Source organism: Culex quinquefasciatus, chromosome 3 (genome assembly GCF_015732765.1).
Source record: "Culex quinquefasciatus strain JHB chromosome 3, VPISU_Cqui_1.0_pri_paternal, whole genome shotgun sequence".
NCBI lineage: Eukaryota > Metazoa > Arthropoda > Insecta > Diptera > Culicidae > Culex > Culex quinquefasciatus.
In genome coordinates this window covers 121,777,969-121,794,905 of record NC_051863.1, presented here as the reverse complement: position 1 = coordinate 121,794,905, position 16,937 = coordinate 121,777,969, and the positions used below count along the sequence as shown (strand labels likewise).

The following is a 16,937-nucleotide window of genomic DNA, read 5'->3' as shown; positions in this document are numbered from 1 at the left end:
ACCAGATTTTACACCATCCTAAATTCAAACGCAAAATATTTTTAAATAATAAGGCCGTTGTAAATATTTTTTGAAGTTTATGTCCCTCGGCTCTGAACAAAGTCGAGGGAGGGGGGGGGGGGGCAAAAAAAATAAAATTAGAAATTAGAAATTACAAGCCAAGGTATCAACATTTGGATGAACAAAGTGTTTTAAAATGCATTTTACAGGCGTACAGTTACTTTCCAATAATTAGTTTTGAAAATATCGAGGTATTGACGGATTTTTTTTTTCGCAAAAAAAAACTTTTCGTGGGACTTTACATTGGTATTTCATGAAAAATTAAAAAAGTCTGGAGGTTTTTTTTAAAAAAGGTCCAATAAACCAAATTTTCAGTTTTTGCTTTTTGGGTGTTTTTGAAACCGCTTTGAGTCAGGGCATAGATTATTAATTACCTAGATGTCTCACTTCGGGATTTTGCCATACATCCAGTTGGCAACACCCCTTTAGCGCTCCGAGCGCCACCACAGTCAAGTTACAGGTACTAAATTGCTAAACAAAATCGTAGCACTCTGCACTTTTCGACCTAATGTTTCCTGACATCAAAAAATGCCACTAACTTGCTTTGTTTTAAAGGGTTTCCATGATACCAACTGAGGTGGTCGCTGTTTGTGGTGGTGAGTAAGTTGCAACAAACGATTTTCGAGAGGCGTAAACAGGGACTCTGCCGGGAACCGATGGTCCGTTAATGGTAAGAACAGCAACAAGGTTCTCCTATTTGATCTGTACAATTTATAAAATCGTGTTCTCTTTTCAGTGAAGTCTGCAGCAGCAAACTGGTTGCGCCAATTCATGGGATTCGCGTCGTTGAAAAGTTGATGTTCGATATAAAGGACCAGGAGTTGATAGCGAAAATGGCGATTGACAAGGCCGCCACAGCAGTTCCCACCCCATGTGTCGTGTCCCCAACAACTTGAATGAAACCAGCCCCGTTCCTGGCAGAGTACCTCAGGCCCAAATAAAAGAGAAGTCGCACAAAGTTCAGTTATGTAATGTAAAAAAAACAAGAATAATAAAAAAACTAGATTTTTATTTTATTCCCAAGAATTTTACATTGCGTAGTATACATTTAAACCAATTGTGTTACACACAACTACTAGCAGTATTGGAACATGAGGCCGATTTACTATCGTTTCGAACCAATTCAAAACTTAGTTTCAAGATGCATTATTTTACGAGATCAGATGCAAAAGACGAACATTTCCGGTCAGGTTCGCCGTCGAACCTGTAGTTGAACACCGGAATCTGTTTTTTTGTACCGGTGCCAGATGATTTGGGTAATCACAGGGCTTCTTTGGCAGGAGAAGCTTCTTTGGCGGGGCAGCATTTGTGCCCTTGCTTGTTCAGAAGTCGAGGTCTTAGATTTGTCCCGATGTGTGACAGAACGTTGATTGCCATCCACCATGGATGGCTAGACAGACTTCCGCTTCATCGTTTCCGAGTTCGCTTTCACCATCATAGTTCTTCAGAATCTCACGAAGCTGTGAAAATCGAAACAATCTTTTTGATGGAGGATTTTTTTGTTATTTTTTTTCCTCACCTGCTTTCTTGACGAGCACAACACTTTCGATCTATTGACTGGAACATTCACGCCGCTAGAATCTGCATGGTAGAAACGGTACAACCAGCAAATTTATAAAACATTTGCGAAGGATGCTAAACTAACAGCAAAGGAAACGAAAAATGAAAAAGCCTTTGTTTTGACATTTCTTGGAAACAGCAGTTGCTGGTCGAAAGTTGCTTGGATATACCCACTGAGCATTGAACTGAAACTGAGGAGGATTTTTTTCAAACGTTCCCAAAGGGTAGATTAGTACCTGTGAATTGCCACCAGGTGTAATTTTGGCGTGGCGGTAGTGTCGCCAGCCCCAACAGCGGAGTGGCGTATCTATATATATTTAGTCTATGGTCAGGGGCAGGGTTGATTGATATGCACGGTGTCGTGCTTGAATCATAGGAGACGGGTATCAAGTCGTCACCAAGTACGCATGTTTTTGAGAGCCTATGGTGATGCACGTCTTTTTTTTTTTTTTTTTTTTTTTTTTTTTTTTTTTCTTTTTTTTTTTTTTAATTTATATTTATTCAAATTTCTTTTCCATGTACATTCATTCAGTTAAAATATTATTGAGTGTCCAATCACAAACGATGACTTTTCACCTCAATTTTAAATACTAGCAACTTTCATTTATTCATGAAATATTGTAGCTTTCGCTATTCAGTGATTTCAAATGTAGGAGGTCCTACATGTACAAAAGGGAAAAGGGATACCTTAAAACTAACTTATAAACTATATAAAGAGCGGATCAATGCAGCTGAAGACTGCAATGATTTTTGTCGAAATGCATCAATTATCTTATTGGACATAACATCCAAAGTGTCAACTTCGGCTAATTGATGAAGTTCACTGGTGCTGAACCAGGGAGGAAGTTTCAGAATCATTTTCAGAATTTTGTTCTGAATCCTCTGAAGTTTTTTCTTCCTGGTTAAGCAACAGCTTGTCCAGATCGGCACAGCATAAAGCATGGCAGGTCTGAAAATTTGTTTATAAATTAACAGTTTATTCTTGAGACAAAGTCTAGAATTCCTGTTTATAAGTGGATACAAACATTTAATATATTTGTTACATTTAACCTGGATACTTTCAATGTGATCCTTGTAAGTAAGGTTTTTGTCAAAACCAAGTCCAAGATATTTCACTTGATCCTCCCACTTTAAATTTACCTCATTCATCTTTATAATGTGATGACTTTTGGTTTAAGAAAATCAGCCCTTGGTTTGTGAGGGAAAATAATAAGTTGAGTTTTGCAGCATTTGGAGTAATTTTCCATTCTTTCAAATAAGAATTGAAAATATCCAAGCTTTTTTGTAATCTTCTTGTGATGACACGAAGGCTTCTGCCTTTGGCGGAGATGCTTGTGTCATCAGCAAAAAGTGATTTCTGACATCCTGGGGGCAAATCAGGCAAGTCAGAAGTAAAAATATTGTATAAAATTGGACCCAAAATGCTTCCTTGAGGGACGCCAGCACGTACAGGTAGTTGATCAGATTTGCTATTCTGATAACATACCTGCAGAGTACGATCCGTCAAATAATTTTGAATAATTTTCACGATATAAATCGGAAAATTAAACCTTTTCAATTTCGCAATCAAACCTTTATGCCAAACACTGTCAAATGCTTTTTCTATGTCTAGAAGAGCAGCGCCAGTAGAATAGCCCTCAGATTTGTTGCTTCGAATTAAATTTGAAACTCTCAACAACTGATGAGTAGTTGAATGCCCAAGGCGAAATCCAAACTGCTCATCAGCGAAAATTGAATTTTCATTAATGTGCGTCATCATTCTATTAAGAATTATTCTTTCGAATAATTTACTAATAGATGAAAGCAAACTAATGGGCCGATAGCTTGAGGCTTCAGCAGGATTTTTATCCGGTTTCAAAATCGGAATTACTTTGGCATTTTTCCAACTACTGGGAAAATATGCCAAATCAAAACATTTGTTGAAAATTTTGACCAAGCAACTTAAAGTTGCTTCTGGTAATTTTTAATTAAAATGTAAAAATGCCATCCTCACCAGGGGCTTTCATATTTTTAAATTTTTGATAATAGATTTTATTTCATTCAGATCCGTATTAAAAACTTCATCTGATGAAAATTCTTGTTCAACAATATTCTGAAATTCTATTGAAATTTGATTTTCAATAGGACTCAAAACATTCAAGTTGAAATTATGAGCACTCTCAAACTGCTGAGCAAGTTTTTGAGCTTTTTCCCCATTAGTTAATAGAATATTATCACCATCTTTTAAAGAAGGGATTGGTTTTGAGGTTTCTTAAGAACCTTTGAAAGTTTCCAAAAGGTTTGGAATAAGGTTTAATTTGTTCGACATCTCTTGCGAACTTTTCATTTCGCAGGAGAGTGAATCTGTGGTCAATAACCTTTTGCAAATCTTTTGAATTCGCTTCAGTGCAGGATCACGAGAACGTTGATACTGTCTTCGGCGAACATTTTCAGACGAATCAGAAGCTGAAGATCGTCATCAATAATGGGAGAATCAAATTTGACTTGGACTTTAGGAATAGCAATATTCCTAGCATCCAAAATTGCATTAGTTAAAGATTCCAAGGCTGAATCAATATCAGCTTTGGTTTCTAAAACAAAATCATGATTTAAATTATTCTCAATATGATGCTGATACCTGTCCCAATTAGCTTTGTGGTAATTAAACACAGAACTATTGGGTCTGGTAACTGCTTCATGAGAAAGTGAAAAAGTTACTGGAAGGTGATCAGAATCAAAATCAGCATGAGTCACTAAAGGACCACAATACTGACTTTGATTTGTCAAAACCAAATCAATTGTTGATGGATTTCTAACAGAAGAAAAGCAAGTTGGCCCATTCGGGTATAAAACCGAATAAAGACCAGAAGTGCAATCTCTGAACAGAATTTTACCATTGGAATTTACTTTTGAATTATTCCAAGATTGGTGTTTGGCATTAAAATCACCGATGATCAAAAATCGAGATCTATGCCGAGTAAGTTTATTCAAATCCCCTTTGAAATAATTTTTATTTTCCCCAGTGCATTGGAATGGCAAATATGCAGCTGCAATCATAATTTTCCCAAAAGAAGTTTCAAGTTCAATGCCCAAACTTTCAATAACTTTTAACTTAAAGTCACGTAACGTGCTATAAGTCATACTACGGTGGATAACTATTGCAACTCCACCGCCATTTCGATTCATTCGGTTATTAGTTATAACTTTATAATCTGGATCACTTTTCAAATAAGTGCCAGTTTTTAAAAATGTTTCGGTTATAACAGCAACATGCACGTTATGAACTCGTAAAAGTTGAAAAATTCATTTTCTTTCGCTTTTAAAGAGCGAGCATTAAAATTCATAATATTGATGGAATTACTTAGATCCATGATTAAACTTCAGGGTAAGAACAACATCATTCGCAAATTTTAATCCAATCTGGATTGCTTCCATCATGGATGTAGCATTACTCATTGTTTGAATCAAACCAAACAGTGAGTTTTGCAAAAAGTCATTTTTCAAACGTAACATCGCCGAGATCAGAAGATCCCAAAGCGTTGCCAGCAGAAAAATTTTCAAATGAGATTTGAGGTACCTGCCCAATTTCAGAAAGATTGGTAGAGGATTTAAAATTCGTGGATGAACCCGAAACGACGTTAGCATAAGAAATGCCATTGTTGTTACCTAACTTTTCCACGGTAGGGGTATTTCTAGAATTGTTCGAGTGAGACAGCACGAACGTTTGATTTAAAGATGCAGGTACAACCTGACTTTGAGAAAATTTCGGTTTGGATTTCGGCTGATGCTTAGCACGAGAATCCAAAACCTTTTTCTGATGGGGCAATCCCAAAATTTGATTTGTGATTTCCACCACAATTTGCACATTTAAATTGGGTGACTTCTTTCACGGGACAATTGTCCTTGTCGTGAGAAGAATCCCCGCAAACCATGCATTTTGGAACCATGGCGCAATGATCAGTACCGTGACCGAATGCCTGGCAACGCCGGCACTGGGTCAGATTCTGGCCATTACCGCCATGTTTCTTAAAATGCTCCCACTTTACCCGTACATGGAACAAAAACTGAACTTTGTCCAAAAGTTTCAAATTGTTGATTTCATTTCTGTTGAAATGAATCAGATAAAATTGTGAAGTCAAACCAAAGCGAGAAATATTCCCGTTTGATTTTTTCTTCATCGGTATTACTTGGGATGGGGCAAAGCCAAGCAACACCTTAAGTTCGTTTTTGATCTCATCCACCGACAAGTCGTTGGAGAGACCTTTCAGGACCGCCTTGAATGGGCGAGCATTCTTGGTCTCATACGTGTAGAAATTGTGTTTGTGGTTTTCAAATAACCAACAAAAGTTTGGTGATCTTGTAAAGATTCCGTCAACAAGCGACATTCTCCTCTTCGACCAAGCTGGAACGAAACTTTCAAATTGCAAGTTTCCTTGCAATTCTTCAGTTGCGTTCGAAAGCTGGCCAAATCGGAGACGGAAGTCACTACAATTGGCGGAGCCTTTACTCGTTTCTCGACGGCAGAAGGCTCAGTACGAGGAGAAGGTTCCTTGTCTTCAGTTTCGGATAAAACACCGAAACTGTTTGTCAATGGAATTGGAGGATTGACCTCACATTCAGAATCAGAATCAGACCTCAGAAGAGGCTGTTTTCTTTTCTGTTTCCGTTAGCCGGTTTAGCGTTCAAACGCTTCACCGACGTAACGACCAAATCTTCAGAAGATTTGCGTTTACCTTTGTTTTGACGCATTTTGCAAGCAAAGTTCTCTTAAAAGATGGCTTCGTTTGTAAAATACAACAAAATTTCAGGCGGGGTTAGTCTTGAAAAGACTGTTTAGAATTTTGGAAAATAACTCAGGTAGTCTTTAAAAAGACTGTGAATTTTGTTTTGAAATAACTCTGAGCTTAGGTAGTAAAAAATACCGCAGCTCTAGTGTCCGTTCACCACGAAGGTTCGCAAGACACTGATGGTGATGCACGTCACTTTTTTCTTTTCTCGTGCTTACTTTTCTGGTAAGCACGTCACTTGACAAGCACATAACTGCACGTGTGCTTATTTCAAGCGGACTTTTTTGAAACTTCAATAAATAAGGTTTGTAAAATAATAAATTTTAACATTAAAAAGCTCTTTTATGTTTTAGATTGAGAATAAAACACATTAATTAATGGAAAATTCGACGGCAAATCAAATCGACTTTACAATCTAGCCGGGAGTGTTAATTGCCGGTTCTGAGGCCTGATGTTGGTTGCGATAATCCTGTCTTAAGTTGCCGACATAAGCTTTGAAAAATATTTCCTACGGCCTAATCCCCCTAAAACAAATAAAATTTTTCGATAATTTTATAACACTTGTTTTGGGAATTGATATTTAGTCATAAACAATAAAATTAGGTTAGATTGACGAAATGTTGCCACTTCTCAAAAGCAAAATCATCTTAAAATGATAATAAAATTGAAATATCCGATTTTTTTCCATTTGAACTGATTTGAAGAATAAATCACGAATTACTGTCGCTTTTAAATTTAATTAAAACCTCAGGGTAAATTGAACAATTCTTGTGATAACACGATTTTATGTTGGAAAGTCTTGTATTGATAAGCAAATGTTTTACTAATCCATCCATTTTCTACAATATTTTTATTTGAGCACAATAGGCCTCGAAATTTTAAGAAATAATTTCGTAACTAACATAAGTGAATTGCGCAAATTTATCCCCAAAAAAAACAAAGACAAGTTTTCAGATCATATAAATCTGTTCCAATAAAAATATAATTCGATTTTTTTTTTTGCTTTGAAGTTTTTATCTGCAAAGCCCATTGATTTTAAAACTCAAAAAATAAAATAAGTGACTAGAAAATAATAAAAAAAATCCAAATATTCAAAAGTTAAATCATAGCGCTGGTAGAATAGGCCTAAAATTTCTAATTAAAACTAAACAAGAGTAAATAAGTTTTCGTAGAACTAAAGTTGCTCAAAATGCCTCCTGCAGAACAGAAAAATAGCAAATTTGGGCACTAAAGAGTAAAAACTAAAACATTTAAAATTCTCTCGAGCTCCAAAAATGTTGCTCATTGGTTTAAGATTTTATAATTAAATAAAGAGACGTATGACGAGCAACAGCACAGCACAGTCTTTAGATATTTCCCTCGTAAAATGCATCTCTTAGAGAACCTCAAAAATTAAACTTTTTAAATTTGACGTTTACGTCACGTAATCATATTAGCTCAACTATTAGGAAAACAAAAGAAATATTCTCAAAACGACTTTAAAAATTTATAAATCGAATGATTTGGCCTGAATAAAAACAAAATCGAACCAATTTCCCCCGACTTATTTGGAACGATATCTCCCGCTTAAATTCGCAAATCACGACCGACGTGATCCACTTGTCTGTGCGGAAGTAGTCGAACCACGTCTGACCCCAGTTTGCTCTCCGCTCTGCGGGCGCGCCAAATGGGAAGTTGTTAACCCATCAAAACTAATTACCACACACCACCCAAAGTGGCGCGCGGGGTCCAAAAGTTAACCCTCACCTCTCTCCTTTCCTCCGAATTGTTCGAGGAGTTTGGGTTGTATTTCGCGATCATTAAAAATCGAGGAACTTTGGCAGCAGCCAGCATCAACATTCGGTGAAAAGAGAGCTATCTCCACACTGAATAGCTGAATGCAACACCGCAGAGCTGGGAGATTTATGGGATATGAGTGCGATACATGGCTGAATCGTGGCAAATGTGGCCCGAAACGGTCTATACACCGCGGTTAATAGAGTCATTAAAATAGTTTCGAGTCGAACAACGAAACCACTAACGAGGACGTCGCGTTTTGAGCGTTGTCACCAAAGGCTAATGGGGTCTTCTTTTTTTTTGCTTCTGCTGCGGAAATCACTGCCATTAATACGTGGAGATAAATTTTCTGGCGAGCGGAGTTAATTAAAACCATTTTTCGAAACAACACTTCATTTGTCATAATCAGAGCCGATCGGGTGCCCGCTGTCGAGTTCGTTTCCCCTTTTTTGAAGTTGGTTCTAAAATTGGAAGTATATCGGATTTCTGCTGGTATACCGATGGCCTCTCCCACTCGCAGCGTTCAACGTTACCGAGTTTTGCTGCTTCAAACTAGCTTCTGAACCAGTGGAGTCGAAGAAGTCGTGACTCGAACAGATCGCTCCCTGTACGTGATCAGCTCTATACATTTCATATGAAGAGTGTCAACATTGCAAAGGGGTTCTATGGTTTTTGCTGAATATCTCAGGATCATAATCGAGTTTTGGTCTTATTATTTATTATCTTCTGAGATTCGATGTCAGATCTTCTGACAAACTTATGCCAGATACTTCCCTCATTTCGAGCAGAACCGTGATCGATGGTTGAAGCGATTTCGTTACCTTCAACTTCTTCAGAGTCTGAAAAGAGTCTCGCAACCGGTTCCTGATCAAAACCTACACATGCAGGTCTCACCGGCTGTAATTGTCCGCTTAACCCGGAGGGGTTCCAAGAATGTCAAAAACAAAAATGCAATTACAGTTCGACATAATTACCAATCCGGCGGATGTGTACCAAGTTTTTTGCGTGTATGTACGAAAATACTTGCGGTGCATCTCCTCCCATCTAATTAAGCGCAAAAATACGTCAAATTCACCTCCGTTGAAGGGTGCCTCCTCAGTTCAAGAGGGAAAGAGGTTCTTCAACTCATCCCGACTGATCACTTTCAAAAGACTCAAACGCATTAACCGTCAACAACCTCTTTGAAACGAGACGATCAGCAGCTGCTCGGCCAGATAAAACTGGCCTGGGGCCAACTCACGCCAGGACAGGTGTTTCGGACGATACTCTGCTGGAGATAACACACTTGTGTGTACAGCTTCCTGCACCGGGTGCTGCTGCGCCTGTTGGAATCAAAAGTCTGGCTTGATTAAATTTAGAATCAAGCGCCCGCGTTTCATTCATTAACGGGTGTTTGTTGACTCGCTTCGAAGAGTGTACAGTGGTGCCGCCCAGTTGTACTTGGCACAGCTTGAACGTAAATATCTAAATAAACAAGCCGCGGCACGTGGTGAGGTGATCTCGGTGGACACCAACTGTTTTGTGGAATTGAAATCAATGAATGGAGATAGTTTTGAAAAGATAAACCGTCAGGTAAATTTGCAATAAAAAATTTAAAATCCCCAAATTAAAAAAAATCCATAATCCTATCACGGTGTTTTGATACAAAATTTATTTAAAAAAAAAAATAATTTCAATGTGATAAAAAAAAAAACAAAAAAGCCATTTTGCATCATTAGTTTGCCCATATAATTTTCCATACAAATTTGGCAGCTGTCCATACAAAAATGATATGTGAAAATTAAAAAATCTGTATTTTATGATCGATTTGGTGTCTTCGGCAAAGTTGTAGGTATGGATATGGACTAAACTGAAAAAATGATATACGGTAAAACTAATTTTGGTGATTTTTTATTAACATTTTGTCACTAAAAGTTGATTTGCAAAAAACGATATTTTTTTTTTTCATTCTCGGATATGTTTTAGAGGACATCAAACGCCAACTTTCCAGAATTAGCATTAGCATTAGCATTAGCATTTGGAGGACGCCCCACCACCGGAAGGCTCCACAACGCTTATCCCACTGTTTGGTCTGGTTGTGTTAGACCCTCATCCGGAACAATAATCCAACACGGGAGATACCATGTCTTCATCTTTTGATGAGTGTGTAATACAGCCCAGGGCATAAGGGGGTCCACGCCGGGTCCAAGCTATCCTCAGGGAAATGAAGGAATGTTAGTAAACACCTATCTAAAGTGCGCAGGGACCCCTACGTCACCTTAGTGGTATAGATGTTTGTAGGGAGGTTTTGGACTCAATGTTAGTAGGAGAGGTAGAACCCTAGGATATACCCCGAAAGGTATTGCGGGCGAATCAAGTAGAGTTATTTTTTTTATTATTAAACTTATACTTGTGATTGTATAGTGTTAAAAATGCATGATTTATATTTTTTTATATTTTAAACCACGGCAGAAACAACGCGACGAAGCCGTGCACGATTAAATTGAGTGTCATATTACTAAACCAACCATTTTCTCAGGTAAAAGCAATGCTGATTAATCACAGTTTTAACATGTATGTTGTTAAACTCATTATATCAACTGTAAGAGTAGAGAGAAGTTTATATTTTCCTTTAAATAATTATATGTTTAAGCGAAATTCGAGGTTGTAAATGATTTAACGCATAATTGATATTTTGATTTTAAACTCTTACAGCGGTAAGGAGTAAACATTCATTATTTACTCATTTGTTTTATTTTGAATGTAGGATTTAGATGTTTAATTAAAACGACCGATTCAAAAAGCATACTTAGTTAACATTTATTTTTAGTGTAATGTGATTAATCAGCATATTTAAATTATTTTCTTCAAATAAATACAATAATTAAATTATTATTAGCTGAAAAATATACATACACAACACAATCACTCACTCACTCACACACATTGATGCTTCCTCGATTTGAAGATCAGCAACTTTCAGTTTTTATGCTAATGCTACACCGGGTTTGAAAATTGCGAACAGCTTTAAAAAAAGGAACCATTTAGCTGCCTCATGACTAATCAATCCATAAATACTTGTTGAAAAATACTTCGTACGCAACATCTGTATAGTATCAAACGCCAACTTTCCAGAATGGGCAAAAAATCTTTGACCGAGTTATGATTTTTTGAATCAATACATTTTTTTTTTCAAAACATCGAAATATTGGTCGTAAAAATGATCAGAAAACAAGTCAGAAAATAAAGAATAAAAATAGTGTTTTTAGAAAAATCAAGTTTTAGTGACAAAAAAATTTAATAAAAAATCACCCATTTTTTACCGTGTATCATTTTTTTAGTGTAGTCCATATCCATACCTACAACTTTGCCGAAGACACCAAATCGGTCAAAAAAATCCTTCAAGAGATACAGATTTTTGAAATTTCACAAATCATTTTGCGTCTTTCAATTACGAAAATTTTGGTACCCAGACATGTATAGGTCATCGCTGAAATTTTTAAGTTATCGCAGTTTTAGTGGAAAAAGTTGATTTTTTGCCGATTTTGTCATTTTCGTGTTTTTGCGCGCGGCGCGTCGAAAAACACGGATTTTATTTTCAAAAAATCATATCTCAGAATCCTGTTAATGAACTCCTCCCATTTTTTAGTATGTTATGTAATAATGTCCGGGGAATCCGATAAAAATATTTCCAGACATGGGCTCTTTGGTCCAGACACCGTTAAAACGGCATTTCAAAGTTTCATTCAACCTTTTCATATGTTAGGCTACATTTTTGAAACTTTTTACTATTTTTCTTTGAAAGGCCAACTTATCACCTTTCATTTGCGTATAAGATAATTGAAATCGGTTAAAATGGCGAGAAGTTATAATTTTTCAAAAAAGTGGTTTTTGCGAGAATCGACGAAAATGGCCATTTTTCAGACCACCCTAACACGGCGTAGGCCACTCTAATGGCCAAACAAAAAAAAATACGGGTCACGAACACGAACAATTTTTTTTCGTATTTTTCATTTTCTTGTTTTTAACATAAATTCGAGTTCTACGACCCCATTTAAGTCAAATTTAAATTGTTGGTTGCCTATTACAAAAAATGCATTTTTTCAGGATTTTTTTCAATTTCAGCTCCCTCCGTGTACGCACGAGAGCATGCAGCTAGTGCTCAGTGCTCCATCGTTTTTTCGATTTTTTTCGCCGTAATTGATTGTGGTTACCCGCGAGTTTGCTTCTCCAGCATGCCAAAGGCCGGCCGTGGCCGTGGCAGTTCGAGTGCGGCCTCGAAAAACCCGCGAAGTTCGTCTACCGGCCGTGTGCAAAAAGGTAAACAAACCAACGCCGTGTCGGCCGCCATCGCGCAGGGTAGCGTCAGCGCTGAAGGCATCGACAAAAAGTTACTACATCCCGGATATGTCCCAAGATCACCAGTGCGAACCCGTTCTGGTACTTCCGGTGCCACGACCAGTGGCACATCAACATCCGCCAACATCCCCATCAGGAACAAGTTCCAGATGCTGAGCGACGACGAAGAAAATAACAACTCTGACGGTAGCAGCACTACCGACGACGACGACGACGATGATGGTCGTGCACGGAAAAAAGTGCCGACGTCAAAAAAGAACAACTCTCCAGTGGAACGTAGACCACCTCAATTTTTGTTTTGGACACGTTAGCGGACGATGTTGACGAGTTGCTGGAAGGCCTCGGATATTGTCTGAAAATCGGTAAGTCGGCAGTGCAAGTGATCACACTGACCAAAAAGAATTTCGACCTGGTGTTTGAAGAATTGAAGCGTAGCAACTTCAACTTCTACACATACGACCCAGAGAAGCCCCTGTTAAGGTCGTCTTGCAGGGTTATCAAGACCGTCCGATCGCCGACCTGAAGGGTCACCTTTCGGACGCCGGAATAAAACCGCGGGAGATCAAAGTGCTCTCGCGAAAGACAACAGTCACGGGTGTGCACACACTGTACCTGTTGTACTTCGACCGCGGCACCGTCAAGCTCCAAGACCTGCGGCGGACTAAGACGTTGGACGGTTTTGGGTAAACTGGCGGTTTTACACCAAGAACCCGACGGACGTAGCGCAATGCCACCGTTGCCAGAAATTCGGCCACGGCTCGCGGAACTGCAACCTCCGGCCCCGCTGCGTGAAGTGCGGTGAGTCACACCTCTCGGAGGCGTGCGCACTGCCACGAAAGGCGGACTTGGGGGACAAGGCAGAACAAACCAAGCCGCGCGTAAAGTGCGCGAACTGTGACGGCAATCATACCGGCAATTACCGCGGATGCGTCGCACGCAAGGTCTACCTCGAGGAGCAGGAAAAGAGGAAGAAGAAAGCGTCCCACCCTCCTCAGCGAAGTACGAGCGCAGCCGTTCCTGCAGCTGGACAGCGTACGGTTCCAGCGGAAAACTCAGCGTTCCCTCCTGGTTGGGGGCGTTCGTTCGCCAGCGTGGTCGCTGCCGGTAGCGGCAGTACGGCCCAGCAAGAAGTCACCGGGGAAGATCTATTCACCTTGCCAGAGTTTTTTGCTCTCGCGGGGGAGATGATGACGCGGTTTCGGAGCTGCCGGAACAAGGCAGAACAATTCCTGGCCCTTGGGGAACTGATGATCAAACACATCTACAAAGGATAAATTACCTGTGATCTAGATATAAGCTTTCTCTTCCTCTATCCCCTTTCCTTTGCAATTTCTGTAAGTTTTTTGTTATAATTTTTTCTTACTCTTGTTAGTGCCTTAGTTAAAGAAATAACTGTTCCTAAATGGATTATGATGCAACACACAACTGTAAGGAACTCCAAAACTCTGTTATGCACTTCAAAATAACTCATTGTATCTTGATTATTCACCAATAAAACCGAATTGAATTGAATTGAATTTTCAATTTCACATTACCGCCATTTTGACCACCATCTTGGATTTTAAAATTGCAAATCAATTTAGCGTTGTTTAGGGGTCACACTTAAGCTCAACAATCAAAAATAAGACAACAACAAACAAACAAAATTCGTGATTCGATTATCCAGGCCTTCGGATAATCGAGTCTGGACTTTACTCTAAAAAAATCTCATTTTTTATTTGAAGTTTTCAAATAACAAATTAAATTGCGCAATCTTGTCTGTCTGTGTGGGTCAATCGGACCGCGCACTGGACTCACAATCCAGAGGTCGCCGGTTCGAATCCCGAGGCGGACGCAAAAAAAAAATCTAAGTGTAAATATAGGTTTTCGGTGCCCTCTCCCCGTGCCATACCATCACACTTAGATGACCCGGGAGGCGGAGTCTTGTCGCAAAAAGAACGATACACGCCTGTAGATTCGTTGACGAAACCGCAAGGTTTAAGAGGGCCACATTTAAGGTGTTACGTCGATTCCTTCAATTAAATTGCGCAAAAATGCCAACTTTTTAGCTATGGCACAAGCTGGTCAAAATTCATTTGGTACACGGATAGAAATCCTGTCCGGGAAATCGACAACATTGTTCTCGATTCGTTCTGAAATTCGTTTCAGAATGTTGTCGATCAGTCGTCCGGTAACATTTGCAACAAAATCGAGAACAATGTTGTTGATTTTGAGTGGTTACGGTTGGTGACGCCTGGTTCAAAACAAAACGCACGCAGCCATCCCGAACGGTTTAATCGGTTTTTGAATTGACCGTTGGTTTTGGTTTTTGAATTGACCGTTGGATATTTCTTTGGTTCAGTAAAACAGTTGATTCGTTTTTTTTATTTATTGAGGCAAATAATACATAATTAATTTAATAACTAATCTTTGTGTGTGTGTGTGTGTGTGTGTGTGTGTGTGTGTGTGTGTGTGTGTGTGTGTGTGTGTGTGTGTTAAGAATTTTGGAATTTGGGAATTTAAGAAATTGGGAATTTGGGAATTTAAGAAATTGGGAATTTAGGAATATAGGAATTTGGGAATTTGAGAATTAAGGAATTTGGAAATCGGAGAATTAAGGAATTTGGGAATTTAAGAATTTGGGGATTGAGGAATTTGGGAATTAAGGAATTTGAGAATTTAGGAATTAAGGAATTTGAGAATTTGAGAGTTTGGGAATTTGGGAATTGGGGAATTTGTGATTTTGGGAATATGGAAATTTGGGAATTGGGGAATTTGTGATCTTGGGAATTTGGGAATTTGTGAATTTGGGAATTTGGGATTTGGGATTTTGAGAATCTGAGAATCTGGGAATTTGAGAATTTAAGAATTTGGGAATTTGGGAATTCAGGAATTTAGGAATTTAGGAAATTATGAATTTGGGATTTTGGGAATTAAAGAATTGGGGAATTTAGGAATTTAGGAATTTATGAATATGGGAATTTGAGAATTTGGGAATTTAAGAATTTGGGAATTTAAGAATTTGGGAATTTAGGAATTCAGGAATTTAGGAATTTAAAAATTTAGGAATTTAGGAAATTAGGAATTTAGGAATTTAGCAATGTAGGAATTTAGGAATTTAGGAATTTGGGAATTTAGGAATTTAAGAATTTAGGAATTTAGGAATTTGGGAACTCAGGAATTAAGGAATTTAGGAATTTAGGAACTTAGGAATTTAGGAATTTAGGAATTTAGGAATTTAAAAATTTAGGAATTTAGAAATTTAGGAATTTAGGAATTTAGGAATTTTGGAATTTAGGAATTTCGGAATTTTGGAATTTAGGAATTTTGGAATTTGGGAATTTAGGAATTTAGGAATTTAAAAATTAAGGAATTTAGGAATTAAGGAATTTAGGAATTTATAAATTTAGGAATTCAGGAATTTATGAATTTGGGAATTTGGAAATTTGGGAATTTGGGAATTCAGGAATTAGAGAATTGAGGAATTTGGGAATTTAAGAATTTGGGAATTTGGGAATTTAGGAATTTAGGAATTTAGGAATTTAGGAATTTAGGAATTTAGGAATTTAGGAATTTAAGAATTTGGGAACTTAGGAATTAAGGAATTTAGGAATTTAGGAATTTAGGAATTTAGGAATTTAGGAATTTAGGAATTTAGGAATTTAGGAATTAAGGAATTGAGAAATAAAGGAATTTTGAATTTTTTGAATAATTGAAGATTTTTTTTTAGGAATTTGGGAATTTGAGAATTTAGGAATTTGGGAATTTGTGAAATTGGGAATTTAAGAATTTGGGAATTTAGCAATTTAGGAATTTAGGAATTTGGGAATTTAGGAATTAAGGAATTTAGGAATTTAGGAATTCAGGAATTCAGGAATTTAGGAAGTAAGGAATTCAGGAATTTAGGAATTTAGGAATTTAGGAATTTAGGAATTTAGGAATTTAGGAATTTAGGAATATAGGAATTAAGGAATTTAGGAATTGAGAAATAAAGGAATTTTGAAATTTTTGAATAATTGAAGTTTTGAACTGTTAAATTATTGAATTTCTGAATTTTGAATTTTAAATTTTGAATTTTGAAATTTTGAATTTTGATTTTATTTTAAGGAATATGGGAATTTGAGAATTTAGGAATTTGGGAATTTGGGAATTCAAGAATTTGGGAATTTGGGAAATTAAGAATTTGAGAATTGAGGAATTTGTGAATTTAGGAATTTGAGAATTAGAGAGTTTGGCAATTTGGGAATTTAAGAATTTGAAAATTTGGGAATTTGGGATTTTGAGAACTTAAGAATTTGGGAATTTAGGAATTTGGGAATTTGTGAATTTGGGAATTAAAGAATTAGGGAATTAGGGAATTTGAGATTTTGGGAATTTGAGAATAACGGACTTTGGGAATTTTGGAATTTGAGAATTTTAGAATTTTAGAATTTTAGAATTTTAGAATTTTAGAATTTT

The 16,937-nt window shown here is 37.4% G+C and overlaps 1 protein-coding gene across 4 annotated transcripts in view; it reads left to right on the top strand.

Annotated features, from left to right (window-relative positions):
• LOC6037152 overlaps positions 1 to 16,937 on the top strand; it is a 65,321-nt gene that overhangs the window by 39,546 nt on the left and 8,838 nt on the right. The window lies entirely within an intron of this gene.